General features: G+C 43.6%; 1 protein-coding gene across 5 annotated transcripts in view; it reads left to right on the top strand.

The window, feature by feature from the left end:
• LOC128136277 (growth hormone receptor-like) overlaps positions 1–25,746 on the top strand; it is a 231,411-nt gene that overhangs the window by 64,588 nt on the left and 141,077 nt on the right. Inside the window, exons 1-2 of one of the 5 annotated variants that reach the window (XM_052775535.1) lie at positions 4,026–4,044; positions 4,383–4,456. The exons of 1 other annotated variant lie outside the window; for it this stretch is intronic. The gene's annotated coding sequence lies outside the window, so the exon portion shown is untranslated. Of the gene's footprint in view, positions 1–4,025; positions 4,045–4,080; positions 4,225–4,307; positions 4,457–25,746 lie in introns of those variants that run through there. 3 more of the 5 variants (XM_052775534.1, XM_052775537.1, XM_052775538.1) reach the window with 3 other exon arrangements.

The following is a 25,746-nucleotide window of genomic DNA, read 5'->3' as shown; positions in this document are numbered from 1 at the left end:
GTGTGCAATAGACCAATCGCACACACTCAGGAGAGATATTGCTTTATTCTGCACAGGGTGCTTGGTGGACTTTCCACAAATCAAGCACACCAGATTCATCAGGTGTGCCCCTTTTATACAGTAACAATTGCATCTAATTTATTAAACTACTCCTACCTAGTACATATTCAAACTACCTGATGCATATGCATAGGATTACATAACCATGACACATCAGATGCCTTCTCCGCATGTGTAGGGGTCTCAGGTGGTCTTTGGTGGTCGTTTGGGGAGGTATCCCCTCCTCACTTTGACCGCTAAGTCGCTCTGTATCGGGTCAGTGGTTCATTTTCCTGCCAAGAGGGTTGCACCATCAGTCAGGAAGAATAGAAAGGATCAGAAGTGGTGCTCCAGGTGAGGCACCATTAAACAGGAAGAATAGAAAAGCTCAGAATGATCTTGGCTAACTAACTTAATTTAAAACAGGACTTTCTAATCTACCACAGGTTTTTCTGTATCTGACATCAATCAGGTAACAGGCTGGGGCTAGAGGCAGCCCCCCATGCATCAGGCAAAGGGGGGCATTAGGATCTGCTTTCAGTCACCTGCAAGATGGCCTAAGCTCATGTGACCCAAAGGCTCATGCATCCAAGGACAAGGAATTTGAGAGCTCTACAGCCAGGGCGTTGCAATCAAAGACAAATCTTAGTCAAGCAGGGATGGGCAGGATTTAGCTGTTAGCAGCAGATGGGAAATGTGACCTAATGGTGGCTCGTCGGTCTGGGTGATATTGTAAGTTTGTTATTTTCCTATTTTGAAGTTGCTGAAGAGTACTCATATGATGTAATATTAAGTATTTGCATTACATACCTGAATTATTTGCCTTCTCTATAGACTCTACTGACTATGATAAACCTAAGACCTTAATTCAGCCACCTCAGTTTTAGTGCCTGCTCTTCAATGGTATGTGCAGAATTTTCCTGGTATGCACTGTCTGCTATGATAAACAGGAGCAAAGACTCTTGCATCAGGTGACAATAATTTATTACTAATACAGTGCCATAGCTGTAGTTTGCAATTCAGTCAACTATGCTAAACAAATATGAAGATACATGCCTTGGAGAACTGGTAAGCTGCATTCAGGAATGGCAGGATAATTTACAGTGCTGAACAAAACAAATACAGTGGCTGCACTGCGTGCTCGTTACTTTTGCTTTTAATAAGGTTGGTTTTTTGGCTGTGTTGTCCTAAAAGTGGGGTCGTTTACCCAGTGTGTCAAATGCCAATGTACACACAGAGCAGAGGTATTTTATTCCAATTCATGTTTGTGCAAGGATGGGGGCTAGGTAGTAATCCACAAAGCTAGCCCCCTCATACCTAAACGGGCAAGCAATTTATACAGTTCAGTTATACATATTTAGTTTCCAAAGTTCTTCCCCAAAACTATTACTGGTAGTCGCTTATCTACCACAGTTTCTATTGGGCTAAAGTTTTCCCGCTTTGAATTAAAGGTACAGTGTTCTTTTATTCTACAGCGCATGCTCAAGGAGAGTGGGGAAGTCTTTTTGGTCTTGAATTGAGTCGGTGGTCATGATCTCCCCCTGCTGCCTTTACCTTTCCTCCAGTTATGGAAGATTTTTGCTGACTTCATGCCTATTAGCAATTATTCAACTTTCGGTGACTCCTGGGGTAGGATGGTCCCTTCTTATCAGTCTTTTAGTTCTTCTTCAGGGGCACAGTCGTTAGCAAGGCGTGCCTTGTTTATACAAAGGGTATCCTGCTTCACAAGACCTTTGTGGCCTTTTTAAGGTGGCTTAAGTACATCAGCTGTATGCCTGCTGAAATCTGACACTACCCTGTATTAATTGCCTCTTTGTCCTTTGCTAAAATAGCTGTAGGAAAATATTTTTCTGAAATCTCAGGTTTTAAGGGAATTTTGAATATAGCTTGATGAGATATGACAGTGAAGGAATCCTTGAATATTTAATTTAGAGTGAAGATAATTAGTCTCTTTTGTGCAATGAAGTATATAAGCTTTTCATTATAAGCTTGCCTCTGACACTGGGTGAAATAAAGTAGTATTTTTTTCTGGAAAAACAAAGTTTTCACGAAACCAAGCCAGTTTATAATTTTGGGTTGAATTAAACTAATAGTTTCATCTCTTATGAGTTATATAGTCCCAGCTACTTTTAAATGCTGGACTGGTTAAACACATTAAAAAAAATAAATCAAATTTTCAGTGTGGAGCATGATTTTAATGAGTTGAAAACAGCTAAACAAAAGTAATTTAAAATAAATTCAAATAAGAAGTTCAAATATTTTGAAGTGTATTCAAATAAATGAAAATGCATTTTATTTTGTATTGCATAAAATGTTATGTATTGACTAGAAATAAAAATTTCAGTCCTCTGTTAAAATTATATATCAGTACAAATGGAACCAACTGAATTTTTTTTTTATCACACCAAAAGGATCTGTTACTGAACTGTTTTTTGCTGTTAGGCTAACTGCTGTCAGTTTTCTTTTATAGAGAAGCCAGTGTTTTTATGATGTTCGTGAAGATATTAAAATGCCTTTAAACAGATACAGTTTTACTAAATGGATATTTACTGATGCCAGGTATTGATTGTGCAAGATAATAATCTGGGATAAGGTTTAAGATAGACATAATGCTACTGCTAATGATAATGTGGTAGATGCTGAGTGGACACACCTCCCTGTCTTTGAAGAGTTTGCAGCATGGATAGGAAAGCAGTTACCCCACATGTGGATGGGACAGCAGACCCCCAGAGCACTGCTGAGTGAGCTCCATAGGATCTGCAGCACTGCAGGGTCGATTTGGTTTTCTTAATTACCTAGTTGAAAAGTTATTCAAAAAAACCTTCTTCACCACACTTGGTGCTGTGTTAGCATGGCAGCCACGGAGAACCGCCAACAGCCTCTCCAGGCTGCGAGGCTTTGTGCTTCCCTTCCTCCCTCCTCCTTCCTCCTGCTCCCCCATATGTCTCACATCTCTTTTGTAAGCCAAATGCTTCTCTTTAAACCTTTCTCAGTTGGTCAGGTTTTCTGAACTTCATATCTTTATTGCTCTCTTCTGTGGGGCAGCTAATCTCCTGTCCTGCAGTGTGCTGCTCCCGTTAACACGTTACAGAATTCCTGGTGCCTTTGAGACAATGACATTGTGGTGTTGGCTTACATTCAGTTTGTGATTTACTCCAAACTCCTCTTTCATTATAGGGGCTGTTCCCCCCCCAACTGCTGGCTAGTGGTAGAATATGACACTCTGATATTTAATCTTATAATAAAGCAATGAGAAAACTGTCATGAATCATGTGAATTCCCTTGATATAATCACTTATAACCCTGTGATTTAGCTGGTATTACTCTTTTTTTTTTTTTTTTTTTTAAACATTGCCTAAAATGTGTGTTAGAAGAAGCTTCGGACTGAAAAATGCTTTAGTGAAATACACAAAATCCATCTTTATTTCCAGGTTGGGGTGGGCATAACTGGTTTTGCTGTGGATCTGGACAGGTCCCACAGCTGCGTTAGTGTGACATTGGTGCCCTGCTGCTGGCACTGTCCTATGTCAGAGCGAACGCTCAAAGTCCTGTTTGGTTTGTGGTCAGTAAAGATCCCGGCGCTGCTTTTTTTCATGGATTAAGGCAATAACTGGTGGCCAAACTAAGTTTCTGACAGTACAGTTTCCCCTTTGGCCTTAACTGCTACTTATAAAACTTTGCAAATATAACTCCTAAGCTGGCAGGCTAGTTTTCTTCAGCTAGAGGGTAAGCCTTTCTAAGAGCTTTTGCTCTCCCTGAGATTTATTGCAAAATGAAAATGTTCTCTTTGTCTCTGGCATCAACTCAGGTTTGTAAACTTTGTTAACCAAAGAAATATTGAGTTCATATTCCAAAATACTTGGAATCTAGTTGTTGACTTTTGGGTACACAGGGCTGTTGCTCTCACTCAGCACAGTTTTGCCCTTAAACTTCTGGATGATCCCTGTACACATTTTCTTGTTTATTCCTTTTTCTGTCAGAGGGCTCTTTCCTGGAAAATCGAACGTGAGCACAGTTTCCAAATTGTGCTGAGGGTGATCGTTCTCTTTTGCTGTGAGAGTGCTTGATGGGACGGATTGTGGACATTTTGCATGTTACTGATTTTTTAGCACTGCAGATGGGAATATTTGAATTACCAGAGATGATGAATGGATGGGGTGCATATCTAGAGAGGGAGATTGGCAGGTAGGACGTGGGTGTGGGGTTCAGCTGGGAGTTTCTGCCTGTAGGGCGAGTGGGAAGGGGTGGTAGCTGGGAGGGGCTGCAGCAGGCAATACTTGCCAGGAGTGATCTCCTGACCTTCACCCACTCTTCTTGGCACAACTTGCTCCCCTGTCTTCCAGCCCATCTCCTTCCCTTGGACATCACAGCTTCTTTCTTCCTTTAAAGTTGACCTTGGCTGCACGTGTGCTGAAAGGTGAGCTCCCATTGAACAGCCTGGTTCTTTGTCTTGGTTGGATTCCCAATCCAGGTGCTGGATTATTTTATCTTTTAATTGTTATTTTCTTGGTTTGGGGGGGGGGGTGGGTGGGAAGGACAGAAGGCAGTGACAGATTATGATGACTGGTTTACAGAGACTTTGAAGGTGGAGCTGTTCAGTATTGAGGAATAACGTTTTCTTTGTACAACGTTAATCACTTTGCATTCCATTTTCACTGTAACAGCTCAGATATAATTACTCCACACTATGGACTACTTAGATGAATACTGTATATTCAAGTGAACTTTTTAACCTGCTAAATGAATCATACAGAAAAAGTTAATGCTATTTATATTTAATTAAACATTTGCAAATTGGGCAGGAGGGAAGAGTGTACACAAAAGCAATGTTACCCTTTATGTTCAAGCTAATCAAGGGAAGCCTGGTGTCTTTGAGAGATGATGAGTATGAGCTTCTGCTACAGTCAGTTGATTATAATAAAGGGGTTGCTTTTTAAAAAGGACACTGTCCACTTGAATATTGTAAAATTCAGTAATGTTAAAGAAATGCCTGATTGGGGGTATAGCCTCCCTTTTCTGATTGGTCCTGCTTATTTCTTGATAATGTTATCTTCAGAGGGTTTGGGGAGGGGGCTGGAAAGAGATGAATGCATATGGTAAGGTTCATTCTGTTTTATCCCCTGTAAGCCTCCGTGTCTATTTAGCACCTTGCTAGAGATTTGATCTTACACATGATGCTATAAAATGCCTGAAAGCATTTCATTTCTGAAGAGGTGCAGTATGCCTTTATCTTGCTTTTAATGAAAGTTTATAGCCTTCCTTGTTGCCTACAGAATTTTGCAACTGTGAATCCTAAAGGCTGAGGCCCCAGAAAAAATAAGAAAGCTCATTTTTTTAAGCACAGCTTTAAGCCAACGTCATGAATGTTGAATGCCTGTGGTAAGCTTGACAAAGTAATTTCTTAATACAGTCCCATTCACTGTCTTTGGTGTATGAATGCCTCAGCTACTTAAAACAAAGAGTAGAAATAGTATCTTTCTCTACATCTTCTTTCTCAACCTGTGAGCAAACTGATTTACAGATACACATTGTATATTAGTTGCTCTCTTTATGTGGACACTACTTAGGTCCCAATCTTGCAGTGAGATTTCTAAGCATAAGCCACTGCTAAAATCACTGGTGCAGGATGAGAAGGCATTCATCTCTCTGAAAAGGGCTTGTTTCATGTCTGGGCAGTGCTGAGGGAGAGCAACAAGGCATGTTTTAGCATGGAAATATTAGACAGACTGTTTCAAGTGCAGGGAAGGTACAGGAAGTTCTTAGTAGTAAAACTACTATGTAGGACTGAGTCATACTTGTTTATATATAAAAAAATGAGTTTTCTTGTTAAAATAAGCAGCAGTTGTATTTGCTTGCTGGAATTTTCTCAGTTAAATTGTTATTTCAGGAGAAAGACTTTACCCAAAGCTTACCAAAGTACAGAAATTTCAGAGTTAAGCTGCTTTTAAAAGTGAAGAAATCACCTTGCCCTCTGTTCTTCCTATTGTTTCTTTAAGCAACATTTAAACCATCCAACCCTCAAGGTCACTTATCATTGGGAAAGATATGAACACCAAGCTGGAAAACAGTTTTGCCCTTTGCGATTTATAGGCACCTTCAGGGTGGTGATAAATGGTCTCTGTTAAAAAGAGAGACAATTATGTTTGCAGTGGAGATTTTTTGCCTTTTTAATTGTAGTACCTAAGATGTTTTCTGCCTTGAAGAGACTGATATATTCTTTTGTATGTTTTTTCCATGTCTTAGTGCAAATGCTAACAATGTTCCAGAGCCATCCCCTTTCATGGGGAAGGGGAATGGTGCTGTTTATCTCCTTGTCGCCTATGGCTCGTATTATTGCACCCAAATCCTTCATGTCCCGATTACCCAAAATAGAGGTTTGGGTTCTTAATGTGCAGAATGTCAGCATCGGTAGCTAATAGGCTCCCTTTGTGGATTTGAGTTGAATGTAGCTACAGTGATGCAGTGCTTGTGTAACTTGCATGCTTTGTAATGATCAAAATATCACAAGAGCAACCTTTTGAAAAGTACAGCTGACTTAATAAAGGTGTTTCTGATGTTTGTATCTACTGGAAAAGGCATTTGGAGAAGGGAGGGGAAGGAGTGATTGAGAAAGAGAAAAATGACTCATCAGAAATATTTGTCCTCTTTTCTTTCCTGCGTTTGGCTATTTCCATCATAAACTATGGAGTGATCGATGCTTGTCTGAATGGGATGTAAGATGGCTCTCAGAAGGTGAAATATTTTGCAGTTTTTAACCTCCTTCCTTCCTTTGCTACATTTAAAGTTGTCAGTTTTAAACATGCTAAAGGCTGACAAAGTTTAGTAACTGTGAAGGATGTTTGTCTATTTTACACTAATTCTTCATTTATGATATCCTGCCTTTTTTAAGGAAAAAAGAAGAAAAAGTGAACAGTGTTTTTTCTCATTTCTGAAATTGTTAACATGAATGTGTATATCCCACACAAGATGATGACGAACTCCCTCGAAATATTAAAGTTGCTCTCCATTAAGAAATGTGTGCACTGCACTTAATGAAGCAGCACTTAGCTTTGCTAACATCGAATTGGAGCAATACGGAGGTTCTTTTAACACGAGTGAATTCCCAGAACTCTTGCTTTGTAAATAAAGTCTGTTCCCAGTGAGTCCAAATTGATAATGACAGTTAATGTAATACCTGCTGGCTAGGCCTGGCCTTTACTAAGAGTTCCTTGAAACTTATTTATTGATTGCTGCAATCAATTTAGTTGTGGGCGTTTTTTGTTGTTTTGCTTTGTTTTTTTTAAAAAAACCCCAACATTAATTTGGCCTCAGTTTTCTGGTGGTTGTTTTTTTTTTGGTTGACAGGGCGAGTGAGATTAAAGTCTCAAAAACCTTATCTGCCTTTTTGTTTGTAAAGCATTTGGTGGTTTTGATTTTACATGTGATTATGACCCCAGGAATTACCATTACATGAATATTAAATAAATGTCATTTTCTGTCCAGGTTGACCAAAGGCTGTCCAGAAATAGAGACACAGAATTTGCCTAACTCTCTATAGGATCAGTTCTAAATTAATTCTTGATTATTTACCTGTGCAGAAAATGGGGTTTAGTTACAAGGCTGAGATATCTCTTTCCATGTGAATAATAAGTTCATATGTTAGAGGGAGGCATTCCTCTCTTGTTCTCAGTCATTAGTACTTTATATTTGCACAGCGCTGTACAGACATGAAGTAATGAACCCTTGCCCCATGGTACAAACCTTAGCCAGCTCTGCTGCTGTATACAAAAGGCATAGGAGTTGTGCTTTGATCCTTCTTACCTTTAGTATTCCCTTAGAAGTCAGAGATTTGATTTGATTGCCATTATCAGAGAATGGATAATGTTAGACATCATAAATCATCCAGTGGTGACATTCATCTCGTGTTTTTCTATTCCCTATCTCTCTTTGCATACATTTCAGTAGTTAGATTCTTAGTGCTGAATTAACTGCTGGAAAGTAAAAATCTTTTAAAGGGATACCTCTTTTTGGTTCCCTTTGTGTATTTTTACTTAAAAAATTATGTAGTTATGAATTTATATACCTTGCACTAGGCACTGTATGAATGCTCAGTGGAAGATAAGATTTGTTACAAATAACCTGAAAAATGGTGGTCTCTAAAAGAATGACTGAAAAAAAGAATTGTTGATTCCTAGTAAAGATTTAATTAATAAATAATTATTATTCTCTCTTTATTGCTGGGTGTTGTTTGCTTTGTGCTTCTGACTGCATTTTAGTCTCATTTTTAGTATGTATGGCATGGTTTTATCTAGCACTACACCAACAAAGGAGACAAATACACTATGAAAAAATAGCTATAAAATTTAGCAGGAGATTTTAGTTGGGGTAACTTAAGTTTAAGTAACAGCTTTTAGTGAACTAGATTCTGATTTTATTGTATCCCTTTAAGAAGGGGTTGTTTGTGTTGTCTTAGAGGCTGGTTTGTGCCCTTATTCATTCCGTGTATTCCAGCTTTATTTCGACAGGACAATTTTACTCTGAATATTTTGTTACAAGTTTATCAGCTTAGTTGGAATAATTTTTCAGTCCTGGATCTGAAATGGACACAGGATTGGAGTGGTTCAATATTTATAGATCAACATGTGCTTTACAAGTGACTAATCCAACCAGTGGAGAGATTATGCAGTTGTAAATGTTCTAAGGGACAAGTAGTGCAATAAAATAATTCAGCCTGCAGTAGGTCCATTAAAAATTAAACATCAGTATAGCATAAAAGTCTTGTCCTGGTGTATGTAGTCATAAAACAAGCAGAACAAATTACACAACCCACTTTTATTTTACCATTGCTCTGTACAAATAATAACCATTATTAAGCATTTCTTTCCCAGCTGTTGTTACAGACCAATATATTAGTCCCAGCTTTTGGTGAGAAATGTGATTAATAAAAAAATCCCCTCTTTTACGGAGAAGTACTTCAAATATAATAGAAAATGATAAACATTTTGTAGCTCTTTTGAACATCCTATAGCATGCTAAAGAGAATGATGAACTTAAGGATTTTATAAACTGTTAAAAGGCCTGTAATTTTTTTATTTCTCAAAATTCTGAGTTCTGCAGATTCTGTTGTTCCCACCATGCCCTATTATGGACCTCCACAGTTTTGATCTTTGTTAATAGTTTCTGTTTATTAATGAGACTGCATCTCTGCTGAAAATGGCTTGACAGCTAGTGCAATAGACAGTTTTCAAAACTGATAGAGAAACTTGTATTTTTATCAAGATGTTAAAAATTATTTTTGTCTCTTCCATACTGCCTTTCCCCATCACTTTACTAGGATCCCCTCTTGAAAGCAACATGGGATTGTGCCAATGTTAAGCAGGGCCAGGCAGTACCATCTCCAGTCGTGCGCTCCCCTAGTGTAAACGTGCATCCTGCCATGCCAGGACTATTTTCAACAAGTGCTTTTGCTGAACACTAGCTCTTGGTTTTCAGCCTTTTATCCATTCTGCATGGGAGCCTCTTTGGATGATGGATTTTGGAGAGCGCAGGGTTATTAGGAGTGAGGACTGGGAGAGGGAAGGCATGGTCACACTGTTCCCACTGTCACACTGCAGTCCTCTAAGAATGGTATTGCAGCATCCCTCTGAGATCGGTGTCTCCAGTGGGTGGAAATGGCTGCCTGGTGGCTTGGGCTGGGGAGCTAAGTATTGGTAACTTAAGCATGCCTGGGACTGTTCCTGGCGCTGAGACCAGCTGGTGCAGAATGGCCTACCTCTTTACTATCAAACTGGTTTTGCTCTTAAGTCATACTTAAGAATTGTTTTTAACTGTGGTACTTGACTGTGGTGGGTTGACTCTGGCTGGATGCCAGGTGCCCACCAAAGCTGCTCTATCACTCCCCCTCCTCAACTGGACAGGGGAGAGAAAATATAACAAAAGGCTTGTGCAGCAACTGAATCAAGCGCTCAAGCTCTCTGTGCAAGATTCCCTTTATTTCACAAAAGGATCAAACTTATATATGTTTCAACAAAGATCTAGAAAGAACTAACGGCATACAGCCAATACTACTAACACAGGAGCGCATATCTGGCCGAGCTGGGATATTTGCCATTCCTTAGAACAGTTAAAGATAAAAACATTCCATAGACATACTCGTGACTGTCTTCAGCCACATCTTCCCAGGCCTACACAAGGCCATCCTCCAACCCGACCTTGTAAAACTAGTTCTTCAAAGGCTTGGCAAACATGCAGCACAACAAATTCTAGTGGTCACTCTTGAAAACAAATGCCAGGTGTTCCAAGCTGCTCCCACAGCTCGTGGGTTGAGATAAGGACAGTTTAATAAAGCGAAAGCAAAGGAAACCAAAAGATTTTCTCTGCTTCCCATCAGCAGGCGATGTCTGGCCACTTCCTAGGAAGCAGGGCTTCAGTACTTGTAGCGGTTGCTCTGGAAGACAAATGTAAATAATGAATGCCCCCCCTTGCATCTCCCTTTACTTAGCTTTTATAGCTGAGCTGACGTCATATGGTATGGAATACCCCTTTGGTCAGTTTGGGTCAGCTGTCCTTGCTGTGTCCCCTCCCAAGATCTTGCCCAGCCCCAGCCTGCTGGTGAGGTGGGGGGGCAAATGTTGGAGAGTCAGCCTTGATGCTGTGCCAGCACTGCTCAGCAGAAGCCAAAACACTGGTGTGTTATCAACACCTTCCTAGCTACCAATGCAGAGCACAGCACTACAAGGGCTGCTATGGGGAAAATTAACTCCATCTCAGCCAGACCCAATACATTGACCCAAGCTGGTGGTCCAACAGGGATCATGGTAACAGTTTAGCTCTAGAGATAACCAAATTTCAGGGGAACTGGATAAATGTTTGTTGTGGTTTAAACCCAGCTGGCAACAAACCACCACACATCTGCTTGCTCGCTCCTCCCTGCCCCCCTCTGGTGGGATGGGGAGGAGAATCAGAAAGGAGAAAAGAAAAAAAAAAACCTGGAACCTCGAGGGTTGAAATAAGGACAGTTTACTGGGACAACACAAGAAGAGAAGTTACAACAACAACAATGGTTCTAATAAAAGAATATACAAAGCAAGTGATGCACAGTGCAACCGCTCACCACCCGGAACCCGATGCTCCGCCACTTCCCACACTGAGAGAGAGAGAGAACTTCCCCCCCCAGCCTGCTCCCCAGTTATATACTGAGCATGATGGCACATGGTATGGAATAGCTCCTTGGCTAGTTCAGGTCAGCTGTGCCCCCTCCCAGGTTCCTGTGAAAATTAACTCTATCCCAGCTGAACCCAGGACATTATCCACCCCTTATTCTATACCATCTACATCATGCCCAGATCCTACATTTTCCAATTAATCACCACCACTTTACCTGTCTGAGATATATATATATATATATATGTACACCCACCCACACAAATAGTATTCCCTTAGTCTATGGGCCATCCCTCCAATGTGTCCATCAATTTTATTTAGTCCATGACTTTGGGGCTCCATCTGTTGTAACAGTCCTTCAGGACAGGAGAGATGGTGTGAGGTGTTGGATTGTTGCATGCTGCCTCCGGAGCTTGCGGCTGGTACATTTGGTGCAACCCACGCCCTTGGTCTGCAGGTCAAAGATGTTGATCTTGAGGAAATCGCTGGGCACCAGTTCAAGTTCCATCACTGTTGCACTTGGCTCGGTTTCAAAGTCCATCCTTCAGTCATTTGGGTAATTCTTACTGTAATACCCTTGATATGGCATATAGACACTATAGATACAATGACATACATTGGCAGGTTATTTAGCAGTTAAATATCATACAGCCTAATTCACTGGCTATTCTCTCCCAAAATCAAATCTCCCTGAGGTACACATCGAACTTCCCCATCCTTCTGCATCACCCACCAAGTGCACCCAGGCCCTTGAGCAAAGGAAATCCCGTGGATGGGTTTGTCTCTGCTTGAGGCAGGACTAACCCAGACTATCTTCCCTAACATACTCTTCATGCGCACTACAGGGACTTTATCTCCTTCTACAGTATGTGGAAGTCTTGGTTGGGCAGGGCCAGCCCAATTGGCAGATCCTCTGGTGTTAACTAACCAGGTGGCTTTTGCTACACGTGTATCCCAATGTTTGAAAGTCCCCCCCCATTACTCTCAGTGTAGTTTTTAGCAGTCCATTCTATCGTTTGATTTTTCCGGAGGCTGGTGCGTGACAGGGGATGTGATACACCCAATCAATGCCATGCTCTTTGGCCCAGGTGTCTATGAGGTTGTTTCGGAAATGAGTCCCATTGTCCGACTCGATTCTTTCTGGGGTGCCATGTCACCACAAGACCTGCTTTTTAAGGCCCAGGATAGTGTTCCGGGGGGTGGCATGGGGCACAGAATATGTTTCCAGCCACCCGGTGGTTGCTTCCACCACTGTAAGCACATGGCGCATGCCTTGGCAGGTTTGTGGGAGTGTGATATAGTCGATCTGCCAGGCCTCCCCATATTTATATTTCATCCATCACCCTCCATACCACAGGGGTTTTAGCCGCTTGGCTTGCTTAATTGCAGCACATGTTTCACATTCATGGATAACTTGTGCAATAGAGTCCATGGTCAAGTCCACCCCTTGATCACGAGCCCATCTATATGTTGCATCTCTTCCCTGATGGCCTGAGGTGTCATGGGCCCACAGAGCCATAAATAGTTCACCCTTATGTTGCCAGTCCAGGTCCACCTGAGAAACTTCAATCTTAGCAGCCTGATCCACCTGTTGGTTATTTTGATGTTCTTCAGTGGCCCAACTCTTGGGTACATGAGCATCTACATGACGTACTTTTACAACCAGATTCTCTAGCCGGGACGCAATATCTTGCCACAGTGTGGCAGCTCAGATGGCTTTACCTCTGCGCTGCCAGTTGCTCTGCTTCCATTGCTGTAGCCACCCCCACAGGGCATTTGCCACCATCCATGAGTCAGTATAGAGATAGAGCACTGGCCACTTCTCTCTTTCAGCAATGTCTAACACTAGCTGGATGGCTTTCACCTCTGCAAACTGACTCGATTCACCTTCTCCTTCAGCAGTTTCTGCGACTAGTCGTGTAGGAGTCCATACAGCAGCCTTCCACCTCCGATGCTTTCCCACAATGCGACAGGATCCGTCAGTGAACAGGGCATATTGCCTCTCATTTTCTGGCAGTTTATTATACAGCGGGGCCTCTTCAGCACGCGTCACCTCCTCCTCTGGCGACATTCCAAAATCTTTGCCTTCTGGCTAGTCTGTGATCACTTCCACAATTCCTGGGTGACTGGGGTTTCCTATGCGAGCTCGTTGTGTGATCAGCGTGACCCACTTACTCCATGTGGTATCAATCGCATGATGTGTAGAGGAGATCCTCCCTTTGAACATCCAGCCCAGCACTGGCAGTTGGGGTGCTTAGAGGAGCTGTGTTTCAGTCCCAACCACTTCTGGGGCAGTTCGAACTCCTTCATATGCTGCCAATATCTTTTTCAGTTGGAGTATCGTGAGCCTCGGATCCTCGATACCCTCAACTCCAAAACCCCAGGGGTCGGCCTCGGGTCTCCCCAGGTGCTTTCTGCCAGAGACTCCAGGTAGGGCCATTCTCCCCAGCTGCACTATAGAGCACATTTTTAACATCTTGTCCTGTCCGGACTGGTCCAAGGGCTACTGCATGAACAATCTCCCATTTAATTTGTTCAAAGGCTTGTTGTTGCTCAGGGCCCCATTTAAAATCATTCTTCTTCCAGATCACTTGACAGAGAGGGCTTACAATCAGACTGTAATTTGGAATATGCATTCTCCAAAAACCCACAACACCTAAGAAGGCCTGTGTTTCCTTTTTATTGGTCGGTGGAGACATAGCTGCTATTTTGTTCATCACATCTATGGGGATCTGACAATGTCCATCTTGCCATTTTATTCCTAAAAACTGGATCTCCTGTGCAGGTCCCTTGACCTTACTTTCTTTTATGGCAAAACCGGCTTTCAGAAGGATTTGGATTATTTTCTTCCCTTTCTCAAGAACTACTTCTGCTGTGTCACCCCATATGATGATGTCATCAATGTATTGCAGGTTTTCTGGAGCTTCACCTTTTTCCAGTGCAGCCTGGATCAGTCCATGGCAAATGGTGGGACTGTGTTTCCACCCCTGGGGCAGTCGATTCCAGGTGTACTGGACGCCCATCCAAGTAAAAGCAAACTGTGGATAGCACTCTGCTGCCAGAGGGATTGAGAAAAACGCATTGGTGATGTCAATTGTGGCATACCACTTGGCTGCCTTTAATTCCAGTCCATATTGAAGTTCTAGCATATCTGGAACGGCAGCACTCAGCGGTGGCGGAACTTCATTCAGCCCACAATAGTCTACTGTTAGTCTCCACTCCCCATTAGATTTCCGCATGGGCCATATGGGACTATTAAAGGGTGAGCGAGTTCTGCTGATCACTCCTTGGTTCTCCAGTTGATGAATCAGCTTGTGGATGGGAATCAGGGAGTCTTGGTTGGTGCGATATTGCCGCCAGTGCACTGTTGTGGTAGCAATTGGCATTCGTTGTTCTTCAACCCTCAGCAACCCCACAGTCGAAGGGTCTTGAGAGAGACCAGGCAGGGTAGACAGCTGTTTAATTCCCTCCATCTCCAAGGCAGCTATACCAAAAGACCACCAATACCCCTTTGGGTCCTTAAAATACCCTCTCCTGAGGTAGTTTATGCCAAGGATACATGGAGCCTCTGGACCAGTCACAATGGGGTGTTTCTGCTATTCATTCCCCGTTAGGCTTACTTCAGCCTCCAATACAGTTAACTCTTGGGATCCCCCATCACACCAGAAATACAGATGGGTTCTGCTCCTTTATAACTTGATGGCAGTAGAGTGCACTGTGCGCCGGTGTCTACTAGAGCCTTATATTCCTGTGAGTCTAACATTCCAGGCCATAAAATCCACACAGTCCAATAGTCCCGGTTATCCCTTTCCTCCACCTGGCTGGAAGCAGGGCCCCTCTAATTCTGGTCAGAGTATTCATTACTCACTTCTTGTAAAATTAACTCAGAAGTCCCTTCAAGAGGATCAGAAATAAGATCAGCCCTTCTACTCTGTTTGGAAACTGGAGCGGCATTTTTCCTGGTAGAATCCCCTTTTGTGGTGGTTTTTCCTCGCAACTCACGTACCCGTGCACTTAGGACTGAGGTAGGTTTTTCCATCCCATTTCTTCATGTCCTCTCTGTGATCACATAGGTAAAACCACAGGGCACCTTGCGGTATATACCTTCTATATTCTCTCTCTCGAGCAGAGGAACGCTCACTCCTAATAGTTGGCTGATAGGTCCTTACAGGTGGGGAGTAGGACATATTCTCTCTGAATTGCTGGAAATCCCAGGACAGCTTCTCCACAGCTGAAGTGCAGGCTTGTATGGAGGAGGAGAGATTTTCTTCGTATTGACGGAGTTGGTGACCCACTTCATCCACTGTCGGTGCCTCTTCGTCTTTCCAGGTCAATACTGCCAGTGAGTTGGCATAGGATGATGGTGTGCTCCGTACAAACTTCCACCACATGGGTCGTGTGCATTGGACTTCGTCTGGATCTTTGGGTAATTGTGGGTTGTCTGGGTCATAATGAATCGTCTCTAGCACGGCTAATTCCCTCTAGATATTGGATACCTCTTTCCATGGTGGTCCACTTGCTTGATTGACATATAACATCTTCCTTAAAGGGGTACCTTTCCTTCACACTTGACAGGAGTTGCCTCCAGAGGCTGAGGGCTTGTGTCCCTTTTCCAATTGCCTTGTCAATGCCACCTTCCCTGGCAAGCGATCCCAGCTGCTTGGCTTCCCTACCTTCTAATTCCAAGCTATTAGCCCCATTGTCCCAGCATCGAAGGAGCCAGGTGATAATGTGCTCACCTATACGGCGGCCAAAATCTTTTCACATATCCTGCAGCTCACTCAAGGATAGGGACTGGGTGATTACCTCTGGTTCTGCCTCTTCCTCCTGTTCTCATGATGACCCTGGCTCATCTTCATCCTTCGCTAAGCGAACTGATTTTTTTGTATATTTCTTCTTCTGTATGGGGGCAACTGATACTGGTGCAGGTTGGTCCGCTGGTTCAGTTGCAGTACCACTCGCTGGGTTTTGGGTAACCACAGTGTCTGTCGCCGGGCTCGGAGGGGCCACAGCGCTCATCGCCGGGGCTGGAGGGACTTCAGTGCCTGTTGCCGAGGTTTGGGTAGCCGCATTGCCCGTCGCCGGGGTTTGGGTGGCCGCAGTGCTCGTCGCCGGGGCTGGAAGGACCACAGTGCCCATTGCCGAGGTTTGGGTGGCCGCAGTGCCTGTCATCTTGTTGTTGGATCCAGAGACCTTCTCTTCCCCTTGAGGGTACTGAGTGGTGTTGAACAGGGCTCAATAGGCATGGGCCAGGCCCCAGCATGTTGCAGCAATTTGTATCTCTCTGGAGTTGCCAGGGTGACAGCATATTTTTTCCAAATATTTTACTAGTTCTTCCGGATTCTGCACTTGTTCAGGGGTGAATTTCCAAAACATTGGAGGTGCCCACTGTTCTAGGTACTTGCCCGTACTACCCCACTCACCCTGCCACTCATAATTATCCAGCCTTGGGGCAGATCTCTGGGTGATCTTCTTAAATAGTTGTTTAACCTTAAACAAGAGCTGAACCACATTCAGGAGCATGCTAGTTCCTAGTAGTAAGGCTAGGACCATGCTGGTCTCAACATCCCAGGGGTATTCGAATTCTTCAAAATTCTCAAACACCATTGTAACTGGACTGAAGGAGAAAGGAGAGGGGAAGAAAGGTACCCCCACCCATAGACTGGTTTTCCAAGGAGAAAAGGTAAATGGTGTAATTATTAATAGTTTCCCACAGATGGCTCCTGAAGTATAGAGGTGACGACAATGCTGAGTGCAAATACTGGATTAATCCCACAGCCGATGACTTTATCATACCATAAACCAGTGTTATACAATACATCAAAGCGAAAACCTTAATCCACCTCCCACAGATGATAAGCAGCAGCACAGGGACTACATACAGCAAGCGAGGTGATACATAACAGAACTTTAAAATCGAGAGCAACAACTCTGAGAACACAAAAATCAGCATAGTAACCGGTGACTATTAGACCAATATAATGAATGCTTGTAACAAATTTGTTTTAACAAGCTCTGGTCAGGTTTGTTGTTACCTCAACCCTTTGTGCACTACGCAGCCGCTCACTCGCTCCTCCCCCACCCAGTGGGATGGGGGAGAAAATCAGGAAAAGAAGTAAAACTCGTGGGTTGAGATAAGAACGGTTTAATAGAACAAAAAAGAAGAAACTAATAATGATAATGATAATACTATTAAAATGACAATGGTAAATACACAAGTGATGCGCAGTGCAATTGCTCACCACCTGCTGACCGACGCCCAGTTAGTCCCTGCACAGTGATCCCCCCGCCCCCACTTCCCCCAGTTCATATACTAGACATGATGTCACATGGTACGGAATACCCCATTGGCCACTTTGGGTCATCTGCCCTGGCTGTGTCCCCCCCCATCTCCCATGCCCGCCCCCCCCCCCCCCCCCAGCTCTCTCTCGCTGGCTGGGCATGAGAAGCTGAAAAATCCTTGACTTTAGAGTAATTACTTAGCAACAACTTGAAAACATCAGTGTGTTATCAACATTCTCTCATACCAAACTCAAAAACATAGCACTGTACCAGCTACTAGGAAGACAATTAACTCTATCCCAGCTGAAACCAGGACACCGTGCATCTAGGACTGAGGTAGGTTCTCCATCCCAGTACCTCATGACCTCTCCATGGTCACGCAGGTAAAAACCACAGGTTAGTCCGTTGTGTTTACCTTCTATCTCCTCTCTCTTTTGAGGAGAGGAATGCTTACTGCTAAGAGCTGTGATGCGGGCCTGTACAGGTGGGAAGTACAAATCCACTTTGAATCGCTGGAACTCCCAGGACAGTTCCTCTACAGCTGAGACACAGGCCCGTAGGGAGGAAGAGAGACTTCCTTTGTATTGCCGGAGTTGGACTGCCGGTTCGTCCACCATTTGTCCATTGCCTTCTTTCCAGGACATTACTGCCAATGAGTTGGCATAGGTTGGTGGTGCACTTCGTAGAAACTTCCGCCACATCAGTTGTGTCATTGGACTTCATCTGGATCTGTGGGTGACTGCCCATTTTCTGGATCATTATAAATCACCTCCAGCATGGCTAATTCCCTCAGGTACTGGATACCTCTCTCCATGGTGGTCCACTTGCCTTGGTGACATGTAACTTCATCCTTGAAGGGTATCTTTCCTTTACACCTAACAGAAGTTGCCTCCAGAGGCTGAGGACTTGTGTTTTTCTCCCCAATCGCCTTGTCGATGCCCCCCTTCCCTAGACAGAGATCCCAACTGCTTGGCTTCCTTACCCTCTAATTCCAAACTACTGGCCCCATTATCCCAGCATTGGAGCAGCCAGGTAACAATGTGCTCACCTGGGTGGCGGCCAAAATGTTTTCACATGTCGGGCAACTCACTCAGGGATAGAGATCGGGTGATTATTTCAGGTTCTGCCTCTTCCTCCTGTCTCATGATGACCCTGGTTCATCATCATCTCTCACTCAGCGAACTGATTTCTTTGTGTATTTCTTCTTCTGTATGGGGGTGACTGATACTGGCACAGGTTGGTTCTCTGGTTCAGCCGCAGTGCCTTTCACTGGGGTTTGGGTAGCCGCAGTGCCTGTCACCGGGGTTGGGGTAGCTGCAATGCCTGTTGCTGTGTTTTCCCTCTCTTCCCCCTGAGGGTGCTGCCTAATATCAAGCAGTGTTTGGTAGATACTGGCCAGGGCCCAGCACAGTGCAGTGAGTTGTGCGTCTCTGGAATAGCCACAGCATTTTCCTTTCAAATATTCTACCACTTCATGAGGGTTCTGTAGTTGTTCGGAGAGTGAACTTCCAAGCCACTGGAGGTGAGAAGTTCTCTAGATACCTGCCCATATTCTCCCACATGCCATGCCAGTGATGACTATCCAGCCTTAGGGCAGATCTGGGTGGTATTCTTAAAGAGCCTTTTTGTAGCCCTAAACAAGACCTGAAACACATTCTGGAGACATAGCACTAACAGCATGCTGGCTTGCGCATCCCAAGGATATTCAAAACTCTCAAAAGCTGTTGTAATTAGCGGAAGGAGAAAAGGGAGTTGAACGAACAGGGTGAAGTATCCCCCCCGACTTCTCCATAGATTGGGTTCGATTACCAATAATATCCGATAGAAGGCACCCGAAATATGGAAATGATATCACTGCTGCATACAGATACCAGCTTAACCTCATGACCAGTGATGTAATCATTTCATAAGTCGACATTGCCCAGTATAGCAAAATGCTAATCTGGATTCCTCTCCCAGAGGTGATAAACATCACTGCAGGGAATACATAGTGCATATAAGAACTTACAAAACGCCACCATGTGAACAAATGAACCAACATTGTGACTAGCATCTATTTATCTAATATAAGAAATGCGTATAACAAAGTTGTTTCAACACGCTCTGGCCAGATCTGTCATTATCTCAACCCTTCCTGCCCCACGTTGGGTGCCAAAAAGGACTGTCCTGGTTTAGGCCCAGCTGGCAACTAAGCACCATGCAGCCGCTCACTCACTCCTCCCCACCCGGTGGGATGGGGAGGAGAATCAGAAAGGAGAAAGGAAAAAAAATTTTAAAATGGAACCTCGTGGTTGAGATAAGGACAATTTACTGGGACAACACAAAAAGAGAAGTTACAACAACAACGGCACTAATAAAAGAATATACAAAGCGAGTGATGCACAGTGCAACCGCTCACCCACCCGGAACCCGATGCTCCGCCACTTCCCCCACCGAAAGCCGAGAGAGCACCCCCAGCCCGCTCCCCAGTTATATACTGAGCATGATGGCACATAGTATGGAATAGCTCCTTGGCTAGTTCAGGTCAGCTGTCCTGGCTGTGCCCCCTCCCAGCTTCCTGTGGAAATTAACTCTATCCCAACTGAAACCAGGACAATGTTCTTTCAGGGGCAAACGTGCCTGGGATTTTTTCTGTGCACTGTTTAGTGTAGACCCAGTCAAGATGGGGAGATGTGATACTAGTCCTTTTGCTCCTTCTTTGCCTTTCCATATGGAGATCAGCATGGCTTCAGTAAGCCAGTGGTCAAGAATTGGCCTGTGACGTTTTGAGTGAGCAATCATCTTGAGTCCCAGTGATGGAGTAAGGAATATCCAGATGGAAGCTAAGGCTAAATTGGCTAAGGATTTTGAACAGGAGGAAAGTCTTGACTCAGTGGAGATATAGTTTGAATAGCAGAGGACAGCATTTTTAATTTCAATTTCTTTTATTAAGGAAATGTTCTGCTACATTTTGTGAATTTTGAGGGTGCCTGGCTCAATTCTTAAAGGAAGCGAGTAACAGTGAGAAAGCCTGGAGACATGGGGAAAACTCTTGCTGTTGCTGACATGTTGTGTGATAGGTGCTTTCTTGTAATGACTCCGAGGTGGATTTGCTGACAGTTAGTCCGAATGCACACCACTTACTTAATACTGAGGATTTTTTCTTCCCCCCCCCCCCCCCAAAAATAGTTTCTGAATCGTCACCTGTGATTTAATCTATGTGGCAGGGACCTGGAGTGGAGATGCGTGGGGGTGGTAATGCTGATTTGTACTGCTGATGTTGCTGATCAAGACTGTCGGAGAGTACACTGAAGATGTGTACTAGATGTGACGTCCCATGGTATGGAATACCCCGTTGGCCACTTTGGGTCTGGTGCCCTGGCTGTGTCCTGTGCCAACTTCTTGTGCCCCTCCAGCTTTCTCGCTGGCTGGGCATGAGAAGCTGAAAAATCCTTGACTTGAGACTAAACACTACTTAGCAACAACTGAAAACATCAGTGTGTTATCAACATTCTTCTCATACCTAACTCAAAACATAGCACTGTACCAGCTACTAGGAAGACAATTAACTCTATCCCAGCTGAAACTAGGACAGAAGTATAAAGCTCAAAATAAGACTCTTACTTTCCTGCCCTTCAGAATTTTGGTACTTAACTAATTGCTGTCTCAATACAAGGAGTTTATCTCATATTGTAACTAGCTGTCTACAATTAGGATAAATAATGGAACTGAAGAGTCAGAGATGCTCTGTCATGTTTTAGAAGCTCTTTTGCCTATGTGAATATCAAGATGTATTAGTGCAAATTAAAAAAAAACACTTGGTATTTTATCTAACAAGTAAAGTTTCTATTTTGCATATGCTGCCATTATTTCAGTGTAAAATTTATCTAATTTTAGCATGTGGTTAAGCAGCTTAAGGTACATGTGATCAAAGCTAACAGGAACCAAAGTAAAATATTTGGTAAAGAACTGTTATGGTCCAAATTGCTTTAGTGGCTCTGCAACTGCTGCTCAGTGGTACTTCTGTTATCAATTAATATGTATAATATGATTGAAATAAACAGGGAGCTGCTGAAGTCCTGTGTACAGCCCCCATCAGTTAATATTTAAAATAGGGAAACAATAACTAGACATGATTTAGGGTTTAGGAACTAACTACTAGACAATGGGGCTTTATGTTTATGTCAGAAAAGGTAATGGATTGTGGTCTGATCAACAAACCTGGAAGAACCGCTTGGAACTGCCAAGATTAGGGAAGAAGTAGGTAAAAGGTAATTCCTACAGGGGGAGATTGTGACCACCGACTCATTGGCCACCTACTCAAAAGAAGACAATGAAGGAAGAAAGAGTCTGCGCACTAATTTACATGAGGGGCGAAGAAGAAAGAACCAATCATTAAGGAAAATAACAATGAATATGTATTAGTTAAATGTATAAATGTGAGGATTTCTGAGACAAGGGTGTGCTGTCTTGAGACAGGCACCCATTCATGGGCACCAATGAAATTAATTTGAAAATACCTTGACTGTGTGTGTTATTAGCTTGCACACCGGGTAAATGAACCCCATTTGTGGGACAACAGTTTTCTGGCAACCCAGATGGGACCATGCTGACAGCCTTGCCTGGATTGTCTTGCCGCACCCGACGGGGAGAAAAGAACTGAGTGGACTCCAGCATGCACTGATCTGTTGATCGGGAATTCCATTGGCTTCTCTCCTGTGGTCGGGCGGTAAGCGACACAATGGTGCAACGCTATTTAAAAGAGGTATTTTTTTTTAGAAAAAGGGGGGAGAGGAAAACTACTGAAAAGCAGTGAGCATTTGGATCCTACATAAGACTTATCAAGGAGGATACGCAGCAGAAGATGAAGGGAGATGTCCCTCGTAAATTCTTTTCAGTACTGAAATGGGCGCTACTGCTTCCCAGGAAGTACCCTCCTGCTCTCCCTTAGGATGCATCCTAAAGAATTGGAATAAATGTGGTGGGGATCCCCTGACAAAAGATAAATTAAAACGTTACTGTAATCAGTGGTGGCCACAATACCAATTAGAGGATGGTGAGAAGTGGCCAGAAAATGGATTTTTGAAATATAATACAATATTACAATTAATGTTGTTTTGTCGTAGGACTGAAAAATGGGATGAGGTACCTTATGTTGATTTATTCTTTACTTTGAGGAATCATTGGGATGTTCAAAAAACTGTGGCTTAGTAGATTCTAAACATCAAATTAGTATATATGCATTGAAAGAAAAAAAAGGAAAAAGGAACTAAATCTTGTTGTACTGGATGTGGGGGTGGAAAATATGAGACTGGAGAAAATGAAGAGAATGTACAATTACTAGTATTCCCCCCCTAAGAATTCAGAGGCAAATAGTTCGAGTGATGAAGAAAGTGATAATATGAGTCTGGTCTCAGGAAGAACAAGACAACAGAAACCTATAGTGCAGGCTCCCCTTAGACAAGCAGTGGGATCAGAAGGAACACCTATATATATATATGTACCATCTACCACCTCTGATGTGGTGGGTTGACCCTGGCTGGGTGCCAGGTGCCCACCAAAGCCGCTCTATCACTCCCCCTCCTCAGCTGGACAGGGGAGAGAAAATATAACAAAAGGCTCGTGGGTCAAGATAAGGACAGTTTAATAAAGCGAAAGCAAAGGTTGCACGCGAAAGCAAAGAAAAACAAATGATGTTATTCTCTACTTCCCATCAGCAGGCGATGTCTAGCCACTTCCTGGGAAGCAGGGCTTCAGTACGCATAGTGGTTGCTCCGGAAGACAAAAATGCCCCCCTTCCGTCTCCCTTTACTTAGCTTCTATATCTGAGCTGACGTCATATGGTATGGAATATCTGTTTGGTTAGTTTAGGTCAGCTGTCCTGGCTATGTCCCCTCCCAAGATCTTGCCCAGCCCCAGCCTGCCATTGAGGGGGGGCAAAAATGTTGCAGAGACAGCCTTGATGCTGTGCCAGCACTGCTCAGCAGTAGCCAAAACACTGGTGTGTTATCAACACCTTTCTAGCTACTGATGCAGAGCACAGTGCTACGAGGGCTGCTATGGGGAGAATTAACTCCATCTCAGCCAGACCCAATACATCTGATTTATTAAATTGGAAACAGGTGATTGGATCATATTGAAGCAATCCTGAAGGGATGCATAGTATCCAAATTATATGAAGTAAGACAAAGGGATAAAGAGACCCCTTCTGCTTTCTATGAGAGATTGTGCGAAGTGACACAAAAATGGACTGATTTAGATCCAGGAGATCCCAGCAATTTGAAGTTGTTTAATATGTTGTTTATTGGTCAATCTGCAATAGATATTAGAAAAAAAATGCAAAAAGTAGAAGGGGCAGATGGAATGACAATTTCACAGTTATTATCCATTACATATAAAGTATATAATAATCGAGATGAGGCGGCTGAGAAGGAAAAACGAGGACAGGCCAAAATTCAGGCATCCCAAGTAGCTGCCCTAAATGATGGGAGAAGCAGAGGGCGAGGAAGGGGACGTGGAAGAGGTGGATTTCAAGGAAAGGGAATAGAACAGGGAAGTTATGATAGAGAAAATTACAACGTACCTTTAGGAGCAAATCAATGTACATATTGCAGACAGGAAGGGGACCGGAGGAATCTATTAAAATCTCCCCAGCCTATCCTCTGGTTCCAGTTAAGCTGGGGAATGAGATGATAATAGATTTTTTTAGTTGATAGTGGAGCCACACATTCTGTAGTAACTAGTTGTAAGAGACCCTTAAGTAAAACTAAGATAAATGTTGTTGGTGTGACAGGGAAAAAGACCTTAAGACCGTTTTTAAAACCTACGGAGTATTCAACTGGTGATACTAAATTAACTCATGAATTTCTCTATATGCCAGAATGCCCCTTACCACTGCTTGGATGGGACATACTTTGTAATTTGAATGCACAACTAACCTTTTCTGAAGACTCTGTTCAGTTGCATATTCCTCCAGAGATGGCTTCGAAAGCCCATATATGTTTAATAACTGAAGAGAATCTTGATGAAAAAATGGATATTCCAGAAGAAGTACTAAACGCAGTGTGACGGTCTGACAAATTCAATGTCTCAAACATTCGTTAAAGAACTTTGGTGGAGAAAACGGCCTCTGTAAAAATGCTGGAGTTTTGTGAACAGGATAATGTGGCCGGAGGAGAGGGCCCCCCGGAGGGTGGGACCGCGCTTCTCCAAAGCCGCAATTCCTTATCTTAAGTGACCAGGAGAAGGAGCACAGCATATGCGCCTGGAGGAGGAGGCCCCACGGAGGATGGGACTGTGCTTCTATCTTAAGCGGTCATGCCAGCAGAAAAAGAGAGGCAACTCTGCGATGAACCCCCCCCCCCCGAAAGCTCTCCGACCGATTCCAGAGAACCCCGGGAATGGGACTGCGCATGTCGAGACCATCGACTAACACACTATAAAAGAAGGGAGAACGAGTCCTCAGCGCGCGCCCTCCGGAACTGGGTCTCTACGCTGGCTGGACCAACGCTGGACCCAGGACTGGTGAAACCCTTTCCTTCTCTCTTTCTTTCTTTCTCTCTCTCCCTCTTTCTCTCTCTCCCTTCTCTCTTTTCCACAGTCCCTACACCTCATCCTTTTAAACATAAACCGTTGACCAAGTCTGAGACTAGGAGTGGATCTAGCTGCCCCTGGGCTCCTCTTTGAGAAGGAGTCCAGAAAGCAAGGGGGTCCGCTCTGAACCTCGTGACTCAACGGGAGGGCTCTCCTTCTGATACATTTCATGTTTCTTCTTCCATTTCTTTTTCTACACCTCCCCTCTTTTCTCAAACAGCGGCTTAATGACATGTTGCAAGGTTCATATTGATAAGTCCACGTGTACTTGGGCAAGGTTAGCTAGGTTGAATAAATGTTGATTGTTGTTTGAACTCCCCTGGTGTCGTTTCACCTTAATTCTGACAAAGGAAATCCACGAACCTGAGTCGCTCCAACTTTGGGACGCGACATCTTAATTGGCGTCACGGACAGGATTTCCCTTGTTGGAAGGGAGTTTCTAACGGGATACCGGACCTCCACTCAGAGAATGAGCGGGGAGGATCTGGGAAGGATCTCTCAACAATAAGTCGGGAGAGATCCGAGCAGTGGCAGACACAGGGGCCCGGGAAATATCTGTGTCTGACTGTTCCCCTGTTTTAGAGAAGCTAATTGCCTATAAAGCCCACCCTTCCCCACAAGGAGTAGCCTGGGCACGAAACCACTGGCATGACCCAAAAGCCATTGTAGGAAGAACTGAGAAGCTGGCAAAAGAAGGCAGGTTTCGCCCGG

The sequence above is a fragment of the Harpia harpyja genome, chromosome W (assembly GCF_026419915.1).
Source record: "Harpia harpyja isolate bHarHar1 chromosome W, bHarHar1 primary haplotype, whole genome shotgun sequence".
Lineage (NCBI taxonomy): Eukaryota > Metazoa > Chordata > Aves > Accipitriformes > Accipitridae > Harpia > Harpia harpyja.
This window is presented reverse-complemented; position numbering and strand designations above follow the sequence as displayed.